Consider the following 20843-nt stretch of genomic DNA (forward strand, 5'->3'; position numbering starts at 1 on the left):
CTCACATCTCAAAACTTCTTCTCTCATGTCCAATTGGGGAGGGTCTAACACCTAAATCAAAGAGCTCGGACCCATCATTGATCATTGTAGATATTTATACTTATTTCAATTTCGAAACTCATCATGAAATTTTATATTTACTATATACCGACCTACGATAAATCTAAGAAAAGTAATTTTGATAATCTCACTAACATCTCATTAAAGTTAAAATAATGTTGTCAAAATATCAATAACAAGTTAAAAGGGAATGAAGACATATCTTATGATGAATAATCACTGTACTAATTAAGAATCCCACCCCCCCAAAGAGCAACGAAGAGACACCATCGGATAAAATCTCTCCAATGTCCCTGGACTCAAGCGTCATCCGGTTATCTTCCCCATTCAAGATCGCGCAGTCCTCTCTGCGCGAGGCGAATCGAACCACCCGCCGCAACCCGCTCTCCCTCTCGTTCTCGCCGTCGCCGTCGACGTCTTCCGCCTCTCGGAATAATTCCAACAAGAAGCCGCCGAAGCTGGGAGTCGGCGCCGGGGCCAGGAGGGGAGCTGCCTTCGACGGAGCCGCCTACGAGGCCGAGCGGCTCCGCCTCGACGCCGAGGCCCGGGAGTCGAAGGCGGAGGCGTCGGAGGGCGAAGGATCCGGGGACCCGAAGGCGTGGAAATGGGGGATCCGGAAGAGGGTGTGGGATTCCATGGAGGCGCGCAACGTGGCTCAGAACCCCCGGCCCGTCCACCACCGCATCCCCAACTTCGTCGGCGCTTCAGCTGCTACTGGCAAGGTGAAAAAAATGCATACTTTATCTCATCACTTTTTGCTTTCGTTTTTTTCAATTTCTTTTTCATTTTTTTGATCGGGTGGAAGATTATCGGTTTTGTTCTTCTAGTGATCTTGGGGAAACCGAGAATGGTTAATGGGATTGGTTTATGATGTCATGTATGTAGGCATTCGAACAAGCGAAACATATTCAACAATGAATAAGAGCCTATAACGTCATTGGCCAATCTTAGCACCATTCGATTCGTAAGAGCATTTGCATTGTTCATCAACCAGTGTGATCATGCACTCTTAGGTAGTAGTAATTGAATTTCAGGCAGAATTAGTGATTTTCTTGTCTGATTCTGTGCTTAAAGAAAAAAAAAATGAATAGAAGAGTGTGTTTTTTTCCCTCAACGTATGACTTGGGCCTTGGGGCAGTTAAGCGAGTTGAAAATTTTTCAAGTTGCAGAGTGTGTGAAGGTTAATCCCGATTCACCCCAGAAGCAAGTCAGGTTCCTCACTCTCTCTGGTCAATTCTTTCCAGCTAAGATGTTCACTTAAGTTAATTTGGTTTATTTTCAACCATGGAAGGAACATGTGTAGCAATGTGGAGCTAACTTTCTTAAAAAGGGTAAGGGATTGTACTCCTCTATGTGCAGATGAGAAGAAGTTGTTAACGCCTCAACCCCGTTTGAGGACAGGTTCCTTCTCTGTTCTTCAGTCCTCTATGTTGGCCCCTCATTCTGTCAATGAGGCTTGTACCTCTGCAGGGGTTGCCAAGTATGGAAGGCCGATTGGATTGGATGAGAAGATAAAGGTGGATCTGATTGTGATTGGCTCCATTGCAGTTGACCCTAATACTGGTGCTCGGCTTGGGAAGGGTGAGGTAATTATAGACATGCTGTCTCTTGCGAAAATTTATGTGTTCTTTTCCTGTGGGGATTGCAGGGACAAGTATGGTTGCTTCAAAAGGTTCTGAATCAGTTTCAGTTAAATGTGTATTGACTAAAATTGCGGGTTGCAAAGATCTAGAGCCATCTAAGGCGGTTTTTTCTAATTTACAGAAATTAGTTGTTAGTTGTTGCCATTACTACATATTTGCGACTCATAGATCCATTTTTGAAAGTATCTTTTGCTTGTGCATTCCTGATACTGGTAAAGCAAAATGTCTGGCTGCAATCAAGATCTTAGATATGATGTCTGGCTATTCACAGAATCTTGAAAAGCTATTGGAGTTCCCAAATCATTCGCTAAAATTTTGATGCAGGGGTTTGCAGAACTCGAGTATGGCGTGCTACGATACATGGGAGCTATTGATGACTCGACACCAGTCGTCACCTCTGGTGAGTTGTTTCATAAATACTGTCCATATTTCACCTAGTTCAAGTAACCGACGGTTATTCCACCGAAATTGGTATGCTGGACTCACCAATATTTCCACAATCGCAGGCACGTTATTGATCTACGGGTGATGTGGAAAGATCCTCCATGTCTGTGTAAACCTTTGACTATCCAATAGAGAATTATCCTCTCAAATCTCACCCTGATGACTGCATCATTACATGATTTAAGTATCAGCTAGTTCAGAAGATTCAATGGTATGCATCCTATTGTCAGTTACTGTCATCATGAGTGAAATCCAGGATTCTTGTTAGGAAGCAAGAACAGTTTTTTTTTTTTTTAAAATATATATATATTTGGTATGGGTTTCTGCTTTATCATTTGAAGAGAAATTGGAGCCGATCTCGCTTAGCTAACAATGTGTCATGAGTTTTGACATTTTGAGGGGGCATCTGCTTAGTGAAGGATGTCTCAAGCCTTTGTGTTTTTAGTGCTAGTGCAGCATACATCAACATAAGCATGCTCTCTAACCATTCATTATCAATTTCCATAGCAGTATTTATTAGCTGACCACACCAGAAAATTGGTGAATGTGCTCTTGCAGTGCATGGCTGTCAATTGGCGGATGACATTCCAGTGGAGAAATTGTTAATCCGTGATGTGCCCATGGATGTGATATGCACTCCCACACAGGTCATTTTCACTGATACTTCCATTCCTAAGCCCTAAGGTTAGTGAAGCAGCACTATATCTCCTTCAGATCCGTCATCTCTCTCTGTGGCATAACCGTGTACTTGATCTTTTATAGGAATCTATTGGGATAAACTCTCTCCTGAGAAGTTGGGTCAAATCTGAGGGAGCTCAAGCGCAAAATTGAGCAGGAAACTGGACGGCAGCTTCCTTGTGGTCCATCAGAGAAATTACCCCCAACAGCTCAACGGAGCCACTCTATTTCTCCAGTTAAATAGGACCAATCAGCAATGAAGAAGAGTAGGATTTGTTAAATTTGTGCGCAGATGGTTGTCACATCAACTCGCTAACATTACATTATACTTTGCCTTGCCTTTTTATCGGTGTCGGCATCTCTCTTCTCTCTCTCAAATGATTATTAGCTCTGTGCACCCCCGTGAATGGAAAGGGAAGCAATTAGGTTTCATTTGAAGATCTGAGAGGCAGATTGTCATTGAGCTATGTTTCGATGTTTTGACTACTTACAGCTATCAGAAGTGATGATGCATGAAGTTTCTGCTAAGGGCAATTCTTGCACATGCCTTGGCCATTTAGGCTTGTGATTGACTTGTCCGCTAAGCGAATTTGAAGGGCTCATTTCACTGGGTCACTGAAAATGACTGAAAATGTGCCCAGCCACCACCGACGTGGGGGTGCCGGATCTGCTCCCTCCCCTCTCTTCTGCATGTGTTGCTGGAGTCAAGACCGCCGCCGCGATGGCCACCGTGCAGACTGAGATCGAGATCGAAACCTGGGTGGTTGCTGCCGAGTGGGCAGGACCATCGTGGCGGCAGCCAACCTGTCCCTGCCCACTTTTTTTGTGACCTTTTACTGAATTTTTATTTTTTGTTGTGACCACATGAATAGAAAATACAACAACAAGAGCACGATATGCATTCTTAGATTGCCACCTTATCTTTCTGGCTACCAACCCCATGCTCCGACGGTCAAGGTTGCGCATGGTAGCACTCCAATTTCGTTGTTCTTTCGTTGTTTTGTTTCTCCGAACGAAAAAAGAATAAAAATTTGTTTGGTAATGTCAACTAATTTTTTTTATTTTCCGAAATATAAAAGTAGTCATAGGATAAATTTAAAATAGAAACAAGAAGTAGAAAAAAAAATAATTTCTTGATCCCGAGAACAATTTCTAAAAATAAGTCATTTTCTTTCTTTTCTTCTTCTTCCTCGCCGCCGCCGCTCCTTGCTGTCCATTGCCCCCTGTTGTTGTTCGTCGGCGTTGGCTGCCGCCACCGACTACCGACTACCGACTAGAGGAGGAGCAAGAAGAAGAAGAGTGGAAAAAAAGAAAAATCTAAAAAAAAAAATAAAAAATGTAAAATAAATACTACCTTATAAAAGAAAATTATGGATCGTATCGCCACATTCTTTTTTTATTTTCTATTTTGAGAATAAAAATTTTATATGGCTACCAAACGTGTTCATTTACTCAAAAATTGTTATTGAGAATAGAAATTGAAAAAATTTAACTTTGAAAAGAAATTATTCTTCAAAATAGAGTATTACCAAAAATTCCTAAAAATTGATGGACTAACCGAGACACTTTTTAAAAATACCGAGTGTCATTTTGAACCAAAAGTAATACATATAAAAAGAGTTTGGGTTTCGAATCGAGCAAAAAAAGAGATACCACCGGTGCCATTTCACTTAAAATTTTAATGAATATTAAAGTTCCTAATCATGCATAAGTGTCATTAGTCAAATGACTGAGTAAACTGGTCACAAAGAATTCTTTAATGGCATGGCAAGATTATAAATCGAATCTATATTTTATGTTAATAAAAATAGGTGTATATTTTGTCAGATAACCGAGTGCGGCAACAAGTCATTTTATTAAATCAATTAATTTTTCTTTATCGAGTATTACTTATTACAAAAAGAAGTTACTGACGAATGTCGAGAAGAAAAAATATTATGGGCGGGTCCAACGAATTTTCTTGCTCATGAACCCAAGTCCGACCTAATGAATACATGCGCAATTAAAATTCTCGAGAAATATTACATTTGTGTATTATTAAGACCGTTGACGACACTCGATCTCTATATTACGGATAGTAAATTCTCGTACGTGGAAATTGGTTATCCCATGAAAGTTATAAATCGAATTGAAAAAATAAAATTACGTCGTTTCTGCTGCTTCGGCACCGCCGTCTGTCCCTCCACCTCCTCTTCGTCATCCGCTCCCACCGCCAAGAAGAAGCCCCTCGTCTTCCTCGGCTCTCCTCAGGTCGTCTCTCTCGCTGCAGGCGTGTATCTACTCGTACCAGTTCGTTCCTGTGAGAATCCGCATGATGTGTAGCCTTTAAAGTTCCTTCATTTACTCAAGTGGGCAGGTCTCGGCCACTGTTCTTGACGCCCTCTTCAACGCCTCGAGCTCCCCGGACTCCCCGTTTGAGGTACCGCCTCCAACCTCGTTGCGTTGTGGTCTCTTTCATCGATCCGCTGAGCTCTGCCTGCTGTTCCCGTCCATTGCTTTACCCGGTTTCGCGGCGTCGCTCGGTTTACTGGGTGTATTTTATTTGCGAGATATATGTACGCGTTTAATGCATAGGAGACTGGAGATGGGTGCTTTTTGAAATTCCATGTTGAGCTGAAGATAGATGTGATCGCTGTGTTGGCAATGTTGGGTTGTTTGGAGAGGTTATGGTCAGCCCGCGACGGTAAGGGGGCGAATGGTTGGATTCGTTGATTAGTATGGCCTGATTTTCGACATCCAGTGGTGGTGACTCGCGTCCCTAATACGGTGCGATTTAGGTTGCAGCAATAGTTACCCAACCGCCGGCTAGAAGAAACAGGGGGAAAAGGATCATGCCGTCTCCGGTGGCACAATATGCGCTCGACAGGGGATTCTCCCCCGAACTTATTCTCATGCCAGAACCAGCAGGAGAGGTAATGTAGATCTAGTGCCTTTTTCTCTATCTCTATTGTTTTTCTTTTTATGGTCTCAGTGATTTTGAATTTATTCGCTGCATTCAGCTGAAGTATTCTAGTTCGTTGAGCTAGAATGGAGCTTGGACTTCTCATTTATCTTTTCTCCGTACAAGTTGAACTGCTTGTTTTGATTACAGCTATCTGTATAGCTACTTCACTAGTCTAAGCGGTTCCTTCTCATCCTCCTGGTTTCGACATGCCCGTTACTCTTCTTATTTACGTACAAGTATCAGAACTGTTGGAGAGGTTATCTGATGGTTCTCCCTTGCATGTTAATGCAGACGAACTGTACATATCTTCTCGTCTTTTCGGTCGCTCAGTACTTAGCTCACTGGAAATATTACTTACTGATAAGTCGTTGACGATGCATTTGATTTATCAACCGCTTAACTTATTTTTCTTCAAATTCCTCCAGTTCTTCTGTATTGCTTGGGTGGCGCTACTCTAGAAAGTTTGACATTGTAAAGATGGCGCGAAACTTTCAATAAGGCTAAGATTTTGCTTTTCTTTCAGGACTCCTTCCGTATAATTTAAGAGCATTGAATCCCGATATTTGCATCGCTGCAGCATATGGAAATATTCTACCGAGCAAGTTTCTTAAAATTCCTCCATTGGGTTAGTCAAATGCAATGCCGGCTTCTTATTATAATCTGCATGATTATCTTCCAGATCATGTGATTTACCAATGATTGATCTTCTTGTTTTCGTTAAATGTAATCAATCAATGAACATTTTTAAAGTCACGAGGCTGCATGAATAACATTTGATCGGTTTACTTATCTGCAATTAGGGACTGTTAATATACACCCAAGCCTACTACCATTATACCGTGGCACTTCTCCAGTTCAAAGAGCAATTCAGGTAGGCTTAAGTTAACATATGCTTACAGAACTTGTGATTAAATAAGGAGGATATTCTCATTTGTGGAGTTATGTATGAGGATGGTTTCTAGGAAACCGGAGTATCATTAGCATTCACTGTCCGTGCTTTGGATGCAGGACCCGTGATTGCCACTCAGCGATGGGAAGTTGATGATCGAAAGTAAGGTAGTGAGAGTTCTTGGTAGAGAATATGCAGATTTGGATTGTTTTCTCAAATGATTTTCCAAAATTTGTTCCATCGGTGTTACCAGAGCAGATGGTTAGGTTTTTTCCTTCATCTGCTCTTTCATAGCAAGCATATCAGCTAGTTGGTACAGAATATGTTGGGCTGGACTCGGGTGTAATCGAGCTGACTCTGGTGAATCAGAATGGCGGTTTCATGTTTATTTTGGTACTGGCAATACTTTGCTATGGACTTGGAGGATCCAATTAATTAGGAGGAAAGATAATATCTGAACTCAGCATCATTCCAGTGTATTTATCTTGTTCACATGTAAAGTTGTGTTCTCCATTCAGTGTTGTATCTAAATTCTTCATTTGGACAGTGACATCCACTTGTTATATGCACATTTTACCTCCTGAAGAAAATATTCTCTATTGCAGGATCTAAACTTTTGATCCGTGAACTTCCATCTTTACTTGATGGCTCTGCTCAAGCAGAAGCCAAGCCACAAGATGAGACTAAAGCCACCTTAGCTCCGAAGGTACTACTCTCCGTACATAATAAGTGCCAGAACAGGATATGATAGATTGAGTCAATTTCTTAATTTCAGTAACCACTTGAAACTGAGGTTAGTGTCTTTGATAGCTTCTCCTGCTTCTCACAGATAACCCCTGAGGAGTCATGGCCATGCGTCAATGAGGAGGCTGTGGCCCTTCATAATAAAGTGAGCGGTCCTTTCTTCCCTGTGTTGGACCGTGTGGAATGACATACAACCATTTTAGGTTCGTGCATTTGCAGGTTGGCCAGGAACGCGAGCCAATTTTGCCATGATGGACAAAGAGAATGGTCAGCAGAATGTCATAGAGCTTAAAATCATCACTACGAGGGTATGCGGTGAGATCAGAAGTGAAGGTGGTGAAGTGGATGGCATAAGTTTTGCCAAGGGTGCTTTATTAGTTCCTTGTGGAGGTGGCACGGTACTGGAGGTATGCTTTGTTCCTTCCAATCAAAATTTATTATGGAATTTGGTCATTTGGGTTATCCTCAGAGCCCACTGCTTTTATCATGCTTGGAGTTTTGGAAAAAGTAATGAGTTCTCTTTTCTGGGGACATTGGTATTTTGTCTTCTAGATGTTTTTGGAGAAATGTTGCAAAAGGATGATTTGTTATTTGTCTTACATGACCAGGTATTGGAAGTTCAACTTCCAGGTAAGAAAGTGGTCAATGCTGCTGCATTTTGGAATGGTTTGCAAGGGCAAACTCTGAAGAAGTTGTGACGCTAGAGGATTTTTCTGCTTCGCGATGGATAAAGAACAGAGTTTCATTGTATCGAGCCAATTTGCTGGGTTGATTTCCTTTGGTTATCATTCCAATCATTATCAATTCCTTTTAACATTTAATTCTCCGATGGAAAGAGACTTTTCTTTACAAATTGCTTTTATACATTTAATCTGACGCAGGAGCTTTCCATATTTGATCGTCTTTGGAGTCTGAGTGTAGAGGACGTTACATCTCTGGATAGGTGGGGCTATGTGAGCAGCTCTGGTACAGACCAAATCCTGCCACCTATGTTAAGCTAATTGTCATGCTTGGGAAATGTAAGCAACCTGAAAAGGCTCATGAGCTCTTTCAAGCTATGATAGATGAAGGAAGTGTTGCCAATCATGAGTCATATACAGCACTTTTATCTGCTTATAGTAGGAGTGGTCTCTTTGACAAGGCATTTTTGATCCTTGAGCAGATGAAGAGCACCAGTGGCTGTCAGCCGGATGTCCGTACTTATTCTATCCTCATAAAATCATGCAAGTTTTTGCATCTGATAAAGTGCAGGATTTGCTTTCTGATATGGAAGCTGAAGGCATTAAACCCAACACGATCGCTTACAATACCCTAATTGATTCTTATGGGAAAGCAAAAATGTACGTGTTAATTACTCTTTTAGTTTTTGGACCCTCCATCTCGACTCTCAGATCATAGATTATGTTGAAAGGTCGTTTTGGTTTTGGATAATCTGTCACACCTTTAACTTTCTTCCGCATTTAGATTTTTCGGAAAGTGGGAATAATTTGGAGAAGGTTAAACATGTGCATGCACGGACACACACGTGTATTAAATGGGGGGGGGGGAAGAGAGAGGCTGTTTCTGCTGCAACTAACACCAGTACGATCATAGCAATGGAGATCAAATTCTTTGAATTCACTTGTATACTTATTCCACTTCTCCTCGAGCTTGCACAAACGTGTCCTGCTCCTTGACATTTTTCTTTGTTTGGCCTGCTATCTTCTCCCCATATATCCTGAATGAAGTAACCTTTTAGCATGATTTAAAGGTTTGCGGAGATGGAATCAAGAATAGCAGAAATGCTACATCAACCAGATTGCGAGCCTGATGTTTGGACATGAACTCTACAGTTAGAGCCTTTGGTAGCAGTGGACAAATAGGAACCATGGGGAAGTGTTATGAGAAATTTCATAGTGCAGGAATACAGCCCAATATTAGAACATTCAATATTCTTCTGGATTCATATGCAAAAGCTGGAAATTATGAGAAAATGAGTGCGGTGATGGAATACGTGCAGAAGTACCAATACTCCTGGACGAGTGTGACATACAATGTTCTGATAGACACATTTAGGAGGGCTGGGGATTTAAGACAGATGGAACATTTGTTTAGGCTAAGAGAGGATTAAGCCAAACTGCGTCACGCTCTGTTCACTTGTAAGAGCATATGGACAAGCTGGGAAAGCTGATAAAATTAAAGGTGTTTTGCGGTTTATAGATAATTCGGATGTAATGCTAGATACAGTGTTTTTTAATTGCTTAGTGGATGTTTTTGGGAGGATGGAATGCTTTGCAGAGATGAAGGATGGGCTTGAGATGATGAAGCAAAAAGGATGTAAACCAGACAAAATTACATATAGAACCATGGTTAAAGCCTATTCAAACTGTGGAATGACAAGCCATGTGAAGAAACTACAAGATATTTTTGAATCTGGGTGGAAAAGTTCAACAGAAGATGGAGAAGTCTAGCTTACAGTGAGAAATTTTCAGGTCAGTGCATCCTGCTCTGATAGGGATTTTTGTTGTTTTAGATTCAATGCATTAAGCAAAGGATAAGTTTCTCGTTTTCTTGGCACCCGATTGTGAATGCTTATTATTTGATATGAGGAGATAGGTGACGAGGTGAGTGTGAATAGTTAATGATCCTTAACATGCGGAATGCAGTCCAAACAGTTGTTCCTATTGACATACCAAATGCACGTGTTCAAGAGCTGACAGAATCATTGGAGTGAATGTTTGTCTCAGATATCATTTCATGCACCATTAGATTTGTCTACTCTATCATCACGAGTTTAGAATTGTCTATGGGAAGCTTATGCCTAGGGAGACCGTTAGGGAGACCGCTCTATTTGGCCTCAGTGAATGAATTTACTTCCGCCTTAAGTTTTCATGTGGATGCGTCTTTACCTCAGAATCTAAATGCCTAATATCGTCATGCAGAGTTTCACTAAAGCATAAAACCGCATCATGAAAGCAAAGTCGATCTTGGAGTAGCAGCTGTGTTGTGCTTCTCCAGTTTCTGCACAATTTGAAGGTGAAATTATGACTCATCTGCAAATGAGGAGATATGCACCATGATAGATTCTGTGGCTTTTCCATTGACCTTTTAAGCTGAAGCACTTTGTTTTTTATCCTTGCAAACAGGCATTGCTAATAAGAATATGAGAGTAAAATATTGCCCACACAAAAAAAAGAAAAAAAAGAAAAACGACTGTTTGTACTTCTTGCTTCTTTCTTCTTAATTCTAATTATTCTGTTTGAAACACAATTTCCTAGACACATCAAGCTTCCGCAATTGATCTGCTTCTTGGATTGCTCTTGATGACGACTTAATTTATTTCTCACAAGACCTTTTGTGTAAGAGAGTGTTCAAATCTATTATTGGATTTGGGTCCTTATCAAAATACAGAGAAGTGCAGTCAATTTTGCTCAAGAGACGGAGCGGAACAAGTGGAGACACTCTAAAATAGCCTTGAGATAGCTATGGAGAGCGCTGATCAGGCGACACTATATGGAAGCCATGGTAACTCATTCGTTGTAGCTATATAGGCAGTTATAGCATACCCTTTGAGGCATTTTAGGCTTAAAAATAAATCGACAATAAATTTAGATTTTTTAAAAAAAAATTGTATAAATTGTCCGCATCGGTGCCGATCATTCCGTACAAGTGTAGTGTACATAGTAGTGATTTCCACTTAATATTGAGAAATCATCAAAAAAATTAGAACTAAATTAGTACAATTGAAATGTTTAAAACTGAATTGATCGTCATTCAATAGATTAGATAAGATTTAGAACGAGCACCGAGAATCCTCGTTCATAGTCGTTGAGACCGAGAATCCTCGTTCATAGTCGTTGAGCCCAAAGTGCTTGGAAAAGGGGTGGCTACTTTTTCTCATAATTGCTCTCCTCCCAAGATATATATGTAAAAACTAGAATTAATCCATAAAAGTGCCTTATGAAGTAGTAACATCGCTTAACTTCAAAACTCTAAAATTAAGCCTATTCATATGAGAGCACTATGAGGATGGATGACTACTTGAGAAAATTAATCATTTTTCACTTTAATCAACCCTTTGTTATATACATAGTGAGTTTCCAATTTTGTCATTGAGGCCCATTTGCTTTTTATTTAATTTGTGTTTATCCCTTTGGTTAAAATAGCTTGCTTAGTCAAATGAAAGTGGCTATATTCATCAAATTTTGTTAAATATTATTATTGGTATTTATTATTTTACCTAATTTAGCTTTCTTCGATTTGCTATAGTTTCTCATATTCTTACAACAATTAAGGGTAAAAAGATAAATTTCCTTTAAAGATGAAAATGGAAATATACTTTTAACATTGGGTTTATACCATGATAAAACCCAAAACTATACCTACTATAGTACAAATGCCCTGAACTTTTTTTTTTAATCACCAAAAGCCCTAAGTTTGCCTGTTGTGACACAAGAATATGTTCCAAACTTTTTTTTTTTTGGTTCGTGTCACAACAAACCTCGAACTTATACTAATACATCTTCGATAGAACTGAAATAAATGGTATATATGTTGTATATATAAGTTTGAATTTTTTTGTGACAAAAAAAGTTAGAGGTATCTGAGTTATAATAGGCAAGTTTAGAGTTTTTGGTAACACAAAAAAGTTTGAAATAATTGTGTCAGAACATACATAATTAGAGATTTTGTTTTTGTGGTATTTATCCTTTAACCTTTAAAAGTCATGTATATTAATGGAAAAAAAAATAGCAGAGGGCTAACCGTAGGAAGAAAATGAAAAGTCCATGGGAGTACTGTGAAACGGTACAAAAGTTATATGATATCTATCACAAAAAGAAAATAATAATAATAAATCACAAAAAAAGGCATGGCGATTTTAACGAGAAGCCCACTTTATAAGGTGGGCCACTTTCCACGGGCCGCCCTTTCTTTATCGATCGTATTCTTCACCGTCCAAAATCATCATGACCCGGCCCAACTCCCCTCTCGAACAGACCTGCGCCCCGCTCGTGTGGGCTCCCCCGGTTCGAACTCAAACGCAGAGATCAAAACCAGAGAGAATCACCAAAATCCATAACGAAGCTCAAGCCCCGCAGAAGCGATGGACGCGTGGTGGATCACATCCTCCACGCACACAGAAGAGAATCGCCTCCCGCGCAGCCTCTCGGACCGCCGTCGCAGGCGCGCATTCCGCACGCGGGCGCCGACGATAGTAGCTAGGTCAGGCTGCTGCTGCTGCTGCCTCCTCGCCGGTCACAAAGCGCACCGTGCCTTGGTTTCGATACGGTTCTCCCGCATTTGATCGTCGCGATTCAGGTGATTCCTATTGCCTCCTTTGCTCGCGCTCATTTCGTTTCACGACCGCCTTGGGGGGGTGTTTCGTGGGATGAAGGTGCGTTGGAGTTCGGTTCGTCGGAGGAATGAGCATGGTGTTCTTAGGGTTTGGGGGTTTTGGGCTTTAATGCTTGCGAGGACGCGGTTCTAGTCGATTTGAGTATGGATCGTGTTTGGTCAAGCTAAAGACCCACATGGATGGTCAATCAGAATAACAAGAAGCTAAAAGCCATCATGCAATCATTTTGTTATGCCATTTTCAATTTCACCACTGCTCATACGATGTGGTTATTCATGCATAATTTTTCATGGTAAAAAAAATCAGTGCTCGTGCAGAAAGAGATGGTGTGCTCTTTGGTATTAACGGGAGATGATCTATCCAACCATAACAAACGTATCATCTTTCTCCTGTAAAATAGGATACTGATAGTCAAAACTTCAATGTAGACAATTCCACCAAGAGCCTTTGAATTTACATCTTAAACCGGCCAGTCAACTAGTCTTCTTAGTTCCTGACCTTGCGAAACATGTTTGAACTACAAAAAAAAATGCCATAGCTTGCACAGACCTTTCCCTCAATTCACCCCATTTTTATTCGCTTCAAATTAGTTTGCCTCATCCATTTGAGGCACTCATTTGTAGTTCCGGCCGGGTTTGCCAGTTGTCACGCAAGTAGCTTTTGTTGCTAAAAAAGAAACAACAAGTCAGCTTCAATTTCATAGTTTAGTAAATTGGTGTGGAAAAGTATCGCTTACCCTTTCTTTAACCAATAGACCTCCACATTTGAGCTGCGTAACATTCATAATGTCCTTTCCAGTGACTAGAGGCTTCACTTCCCATATTTTTTCTAGGCCTGCATATCATGCAAATGGAGTGTATATCGGAACAATACTTGAAACAAATCCCAAGACTACTCTTCCAAAAGATTCCATGCAACTCCAATAAAAATTGAATCTATGCAAAAAGTACACATGCAAACTCAATTTCTTTGGGTGTCTTTTCTCATAAATACCAATGGCACAAGGAGGGGTCAGAGCATGAATCCTCTATGAGCAATCCACAACGCATGGATGAACTTTTGTAAGACAAAGAAAGCAAATCACCTCTAGACATACCTAATTTGAGAATAGCATTCTCAATTGCTTGGAACACCTTTATTCTCTTGTCTAATTCGGTGTGCATTAACATGGCATCTTCAGAGCAGTCAATTGGAGAGGACTAAGCCAGTAGATCTATCAATAATGCAACTTGCCAGAAATCCTTTACTTCTCGCAAGAGAAATCCTGCATAGACGAGAAACAATATGGCATAAGTATCTCATAAAATGATGCTAAAAAATAACAGGAAGATTGACAAAGTGTGACAAACCAAAAGGAAGGTGAACGGAGTAGATACGGTCCTCTTAAATTACTTCAATACTTTATGCGGACAATCCATGCGGTTGACTCATACTAGGAAGTAACAGTCTAGTAACAATCTCAAGATTAAAAAGGCAAAGGAAAAAGAAAAGGTAAGGAAACCTAGGTCCAATTTGATGGCCATAAGCACATTGGGTTCACAATATATACGGCATAAGTATTGCTAGAACAGTATAAAGATATTCATATACAAAATAACATTTCGGTTTCGACGTGAATGCGGTGATCCTAGCCAAGATCATACATATGCCATAGTCCTATACAGATGAGGATTCCAATTCCAAAATACTATTGCACTTCTCAATTCCAAGGAAATATCCATGATTCCCTACCACCCTCAACTGGATTTTTTCCCCGTTTTGTTACAAAATTTCAAATAATACGTTGATGAAACACCGTGCATATCATCATTAGATTGGTGATGCCTAGGAAATACTGGATAAGTCAATTAATAACTGCCTCGCATCTCTTGTGCTTTCACTTATAGAAATTTCAACTCTACAATCCTGATGGCTTAGTTCATTACTCCAAATATTTTTTCATTGAGTGACAAGATAGCAGATGAAAACAATTTCAGAGTAACGAGAGAAAAATTGCCCTATTCTTACCTGTTAATACCCGCAGCTTTGACGAAGCAGGGATATCAACAAGATCACTGCCCATATCATCTTCATTGAGCTCTCCGTCAACATTTGATTCAAGAAAGGGAATTAAGCTAAGCAATCTTGCCACAACATAGTGTACACTAACAACCTTAAAAGGAAAAAAGAGATTTAACTACTATTAATTCTCAGCTGCATAAAAGATAAACAGCTCATCAAGTACAGAATTTTCCAGGTGTATATGAACTAACTGTCTTAGCATCACTAGCCTTTCGCTTGAGAGAGTTTCGAAAAATGTAGTTGACAATTGGAATCTACAGAAGACATTAACTAATTGTGATTGCAATAGAAAGGGAACAATATGTAAAAACTGGGATAACTTTATGTTCCCAATTTAAGTCCAATCCAAAAGCTGAAGCTCTTAGGTAAAAGGAGAAGACCGATTAATCCAATTAGAAGACGTGCACATGCAAATTGAAGAAAGGAAAGACGAAGGTACCTTCTTGCCTCTGTTATCTTCATATGTGACGATTCTGAATGGGAAAAACAGAGCTGCATATAAGGACAACCTTCTTTGTTCATCCTGAAATAGGTATACATACTGAGTAATCAAAAGCATATTAATCCAAGGAAAGTTCAAGAAGAATATGCCACAAAAAGTAGCATAAGCTACGATCAAAGAAAGTACATGGTTTCCTTGAGCACTAGACAATAACTTAATTGTATCAACTAGACCATGCACAAAAAGAACAAATCTAGTAAAACAATCACAATGAGAATGCCGTCGCTGGTAAGAAGTAACGGAATCTAAACAAGAGAAACTTGGGCATATATAGTAGAGTCATTGTATTACAATGCAAGATTGAACTTACAAGATTCAAGTGACTAGTGCCTGCAGAAGGAGATCAGTATGCCCACAATAATTCTTTCATGTTTCTACAATTTTCTTTTCTCAAAAAAACATTGATCACATAAACCTGCAACATAACGCAATTGTCAATCAAGTGCAGGTTCAGAAAGAAATATAGGAAAACTACAAGGAAGCAAAATAAATGAGCAAATAATAAATTTTGAAAAATTTCATTTGGTTTAGACGAGATGAATGGAGCTACCTAAAATTGATAACTTATCTCCCGCTAACAAGTATAGCTAATTTCGCATCACCACTCCGTAAGTTGCCTATTTTTGCGAAAATGTAAGATCATCATGATAATAAAGCAACCAAGTGCTTCAAATTAATCCTTATCAAGTCAAAACTTCTAAAGCCATATTATGACATCTTCCATCCAAAATATAATGGAAATCACACAACTCTGCGAAAGATTAAGCATATAGTGTGTCATGAATCGCTTATTTCATCTATCACTGGGAAACCAAAAGCAAGCGTCCCATCATGAGTCTATAAGCCAAAGAGTAGTTTGAATACCATAAAGCCACCTAACTGCATATAAATTTTTGGATGAAAAACACAAAAATCAAGCATGAACCAACATGAAATAGTATACATTCAAGGATTATTATGCACAGTAAGAGACAACGACCCTAGTAGCTGTAGAAGGCTCCATGCAGCGTCCATATAAGCAAAGAAGAACCTAGAAACATACCAACAGATGCAATGTGTAAACAACTATGCACTGACACAACAGTGAGAATAAGAGAAACTACAAATTTCTACGGTCAAATTCTAAAAGCAGTAGAAGCTTTGGGAAATTTGTGTAGAAATGAAATTACTAACTCGATTTAGAAAAGGGACATAACAACCTTAATTAAAATCATCATGGAAAGAAACATGAGAACGGGCAGAGCTCTATAATGCCTCCCAACAACTTGAAAGATGTTGTCTGCTAAACCAAGAAGAGCACTAGGAAGTGCATAGCACTTTGAACAGTAGCCTTTCTCGATGCTTTTCACATGACCCTTTTGGATTTAATTCAATATTGTTTAGCTTGCTTCCTTCTCTCAATGTCATCAACTTGTCTTTCCTTTTAACAGTATACTTAGATTGCTTTAGTAGCGTGCCTTCTTCTCTTAATAATGCTTTGTATACTTACATAAAAAGAAATATTAGTACTCTTCATTTGTTCATCCGGTAGGAAATATCAAGGCTCCAGCCTCTAGACCCAGTTGGGTAGATTTTTGGACATAGAAGCTTTTGAAGACACCACCATAAATTAGATCCCCCGCCCCCAAACCCAAACCCTACCTCAAAAAAGAAAAAGAAAAGGGAATTGTATACACTAACCGGTCTCTTGGGGGCAAAAAGAAGGATGGAGATAAAAATGTGTTATATTTCACATGGAAAAGCATTATAAATTCTCTATAAGTTGTAGTAATATTTATAATTTTTTCTCTTTTGTCACTAAAGATTTCCACTACGTTTCCTTCTTCCCAAACCAGTTTTGTCAAAATTGTAACATATTCCCTAATTCGTTCATAAGCCCAAGTCTCATTTTATTCTTCCTAATAACTAACAACTAGATACAATTCACATAAGTGGAATAAATTAGATTGTCACAACCGATATATCCTAGCCCGATGCTGCTGAATGCTCAGTCATTATTAACAGAGCATCAAATATGTAGCTATCAATCATGTCTAGCTAGACAATCATAAGAACCAATCCACAAAACCAACCTATCGCATTCTTTTGACAATGCCAGTTCATGTTCATGAGGTAGATTCAAGACAACCCAAAATAATTGCAACTCATAGATGTAAGCAATAACTTTAACTAGTTCATTGTCCGACACCATCAGATCAACTTGTCATACCGAAGAAAGGGGAAAACATTGATCCCCTCTCATCGTTGATAAGTAACAACAAAAAGGAGATACAAATCATATAGAGAAGTTGAGAGAAAAGATAAAGAACACGCGTACAAGAAGAACTCCCACGAAAGAATATTTATTTGATAAAGCAGCCGATAAGAGCAATTTCCTAGACACATACTTCTGTTCCAATGCGCTCTCTGCTAATTTTAGCTACGAGTACATCTTTGACATGATTGGATGCAGCAGCTCTCTTAAGCTCTTCATCCAATGTAAAATTGAACCTTGCGCCTGAAATGAACACAAGATGATGAGCATGCAGGCACAAAAAAGACTATACCATAGATAAAGAAGCAAAAAGTTCATTTTTGATCTCGCAAAACTCGTGTACAAATCAAAGAAAATGAGCGTCCACATTGCATGGTAGAAGAATGAAAAGAAAGTAAGCTTCTTTGTAAGATGAGCTGGAAAAATGCAAGGTTTACAAAGCTCATCTAAGAATAATGCATTAAGCTCTCTCAATTCAGGGATTATGGGGATGCAAGAGGATCCAAGAGTCTTTGAAAGAAAATAATCATTCGTAAAGTACAAACGGTAGGCTAATGGTTCCAGCACACTCTATTGTAGATATGTATTTCATGCAGTCATTACTTTCTTGATTCAAACCTTTACCTACTTGTGTAGTCACATATTTACACACATAATACATCCACTTGTACATAAAAAATGATGTGAATAGAAGAAAGACTGCATTAGGTGCGTACAGGTGTACTCAGACAGTGACATGCAGTTGTTAACACAATTCCATGCAACTACTCCAAAGGCAACAAACTATGGAACTCATGAAGGTTGCAAAATAAATTGTCTCAAGCACACTAAATAAGAATATCCAAAACTAAATAAATTAAGAAACAAAATGTTAACAAAATTTAAATAAAACAACACCGAAGCGAATGGCACGAAGAACTCACAGAGGATCATCCAGAAACATTTCCTTTGGAGCTAGTGGTGTCACAATTTTTCCTGATCTAAGATCGTCGAGTCCTGTACAGTGAACAAAAATTAGAAAAGTAGAAGAATTTAATATAGTCTAATTCCCCAAAAACTTCTCATTGAGAAGAAAACCAAGTCAAAAATTTATTCTGACATCTCTCAGTTAAATCTTCAATCGAGCTTGTGTTGATATTGTAAAATATGCTGTCAGACAAAAATATAGGTCATCAAACAACCGGATCGATATATAGCGGAATGGTATGAATAAGAGAAGCCAAGCTGTTTGAAGTACAGAAGCAAATTATGGTAAATGAACTTCATTTCTTGAACATATAAGGAGGCAACTGCTATCTAGATGTCCGATCATGTCTAAAATAGAGAAATGATTATAGCATTTAGAATCCAATTTCATTAACATACACATTTCCCAAGTTAATGAGTGGCATGTGGTGCTAAACCACATTATAAGCTATAAAAAATGAGTTATCCGAATAAAGATATGAAAGACTGTACATTCCATGATTTCTTGCCATCGGACCAAAAAACCAAAATGACCAGTAATTTCTCTTTAATTGTCATCTAGTTAATTGGCATTAAATGATCAACCCGTAGAAAATTTGGAGCTACATATACTTCACGGAAGAGCAAATCATGTCCACTATCTGCTACAACTAGCAACCATTCATTCACCTCCATAATCGGAAATAAGGTTGGATAGAGTAATAGAATGATTTGTTATGTGCCAATTATAGAGCGATAGAATGATTTAATGCATTCAAAATAGATTTAACTAACAGGTGTTAGATCAAATACCACCTAAAACTAAGCAATAAATTGTTTTGAGATAAACATAATCCGATGCAATTAACATTTTAATTCAAGAGCAATTTATCAGTTACATAAGCAGAAGAGACACTTATTTATAGTTAAATCCCTTCTTTAAACATCCTCTTCAGCAGTGCCAAAATCTTGTAAGAGAAGTCAAATTGAACAACTATTCACAAAAGTAACAACCGGGAAACTAGCATGATTTTCAGGTCATAAATAGTTGAACAAAAGCGCAATCACATTGGAAGCACCAGTGCTTCTTTTTTTTGACTGGTTTGGATTGTTGCAAAACTAAATTTATGTAAAAACGTCTTCAAATACCCAATCAGAATGGAGACAGCATCTGCCACAACAATATACCATAACCTAATTCAATAAGATAATAGGAGAAAATATTCATGTAATAATAAGTTCCAAATGCAACTATGCCAACAAAACCATATTTCATGACTAACATACAAAAACAAGTTAAGAGATTATAGGAGACAAAAAAGAGAATCTCTTCTATAGAGTTTAAGATAGTAGACCTTGCTAGAAAATGAGACTAAAATATAAAAATCAAGGGGCAAAAAAAGTGGCAGGAAAGGAGTATTCTCAAAATATATATTCATCCTGCAAACACTCCTTATTCTAACTAAAGTGAACCATTTGTTCTACACTTAACCATATTTCAAAGCCAAGGAGAAATATTTAAGAGGGCCAATTAATCTTGATTTCTTTGTGTAGATTCCCTCCGAGAGTAGTTTTATCTTTAGGGAGACTACTTTATAAATCATGAGGTGATCAACTTCTGATGATAGTCTTTCTTTGGAGGGATATAGAGTTTGTAAGATGTGCACGAGATTAGCAATTTGAACACTTCTTTAAGTTATTTGATTTACTTAATAGTTTTTGGGTTGTACTTTGAGGTCGGTGCAAAGCAGTGTGACCACACAGATGGATTGTTTTCAGTGAAAATTGATAAAAGCTACAAGGGTCTTGCACAACCTAAACCACATGCGTGCCAACCCTAACATATAGATCCCATTCAATAAATAAAACCCATCGTCTATAAAATGTCTAGCACTTCAAATTTCATGAATTAAAAGAAACAGTTTTATCATGAAGAATCAAGAGTCTTTTATCTTCAAAATAGCAATATCAAAGCCTTCAAAACACCCCTATAATCCTCTTCCTTCACACTTTCAGTTGGCATTGCTTGATCTCAAGGTTTTAGTTATTTGACTAGGTATTGTGGATCTATTCCTCTCTAATCTATACTCTAGTGAACACTCATTTCGAGTCTTTCATTTTCAGCGATGAATAATCACTATATAAGACATGGAGTGCACAACAAACAAATAACCATTGCTCACATTACAGACTTTTGGTGTTGAATAAATATTGACGAACACTCAACAAATAAACTTCATGTCAAATCATACATTCATACATTAAAATATGAAAAACTAATATTTGAAGGCAAAAGGCAATCATGGAGCTCAGTGTACATTGGGATAACAGCTAGACCTTGTGC

The 20843-nt window shown here is 38.7% G+C and overlaps 3 pseudogenes; all 3 read left to right on the forward strand.

Annotated features, from left to right (window-relative positions):
• Positions 1-262: 262 nt before the first annotated feature.
• LOC104431386 lies at positions 263-3367 on the forward strand (annotated as a pseudogene).
• A 1447-nt stretch (positions 3368-4814) lies between these two features.
• LOC120289636 lies at positions 4815-8914 on the forward strand (annotated as a pseudogene).
• Positions 8915-9008: 94 nt separating this feature from the next.
• Positions 9009-10557, forward strand: LOC120289633 (annotated as a pseudogene).
• Positions 10558-20843: the final 10286 nt, after the last annotated feature.

The sequence above is a fragment of the Eucalyptus grandis genome, chromosome 11, assembly GCF_016545825.1.
Source record: "Eucalyptus grandis isolate ANBG69807.140 chromosome 11, ASM1654582v1, whole genome shotgun sequence".
Lineage (NCBI taxonomy): Eukaryota > Viridiplantae > Streptophyta > Magnoliopsida > Myrtales > Myrtaceae > Eucalyptus > Eucalyptus grandis.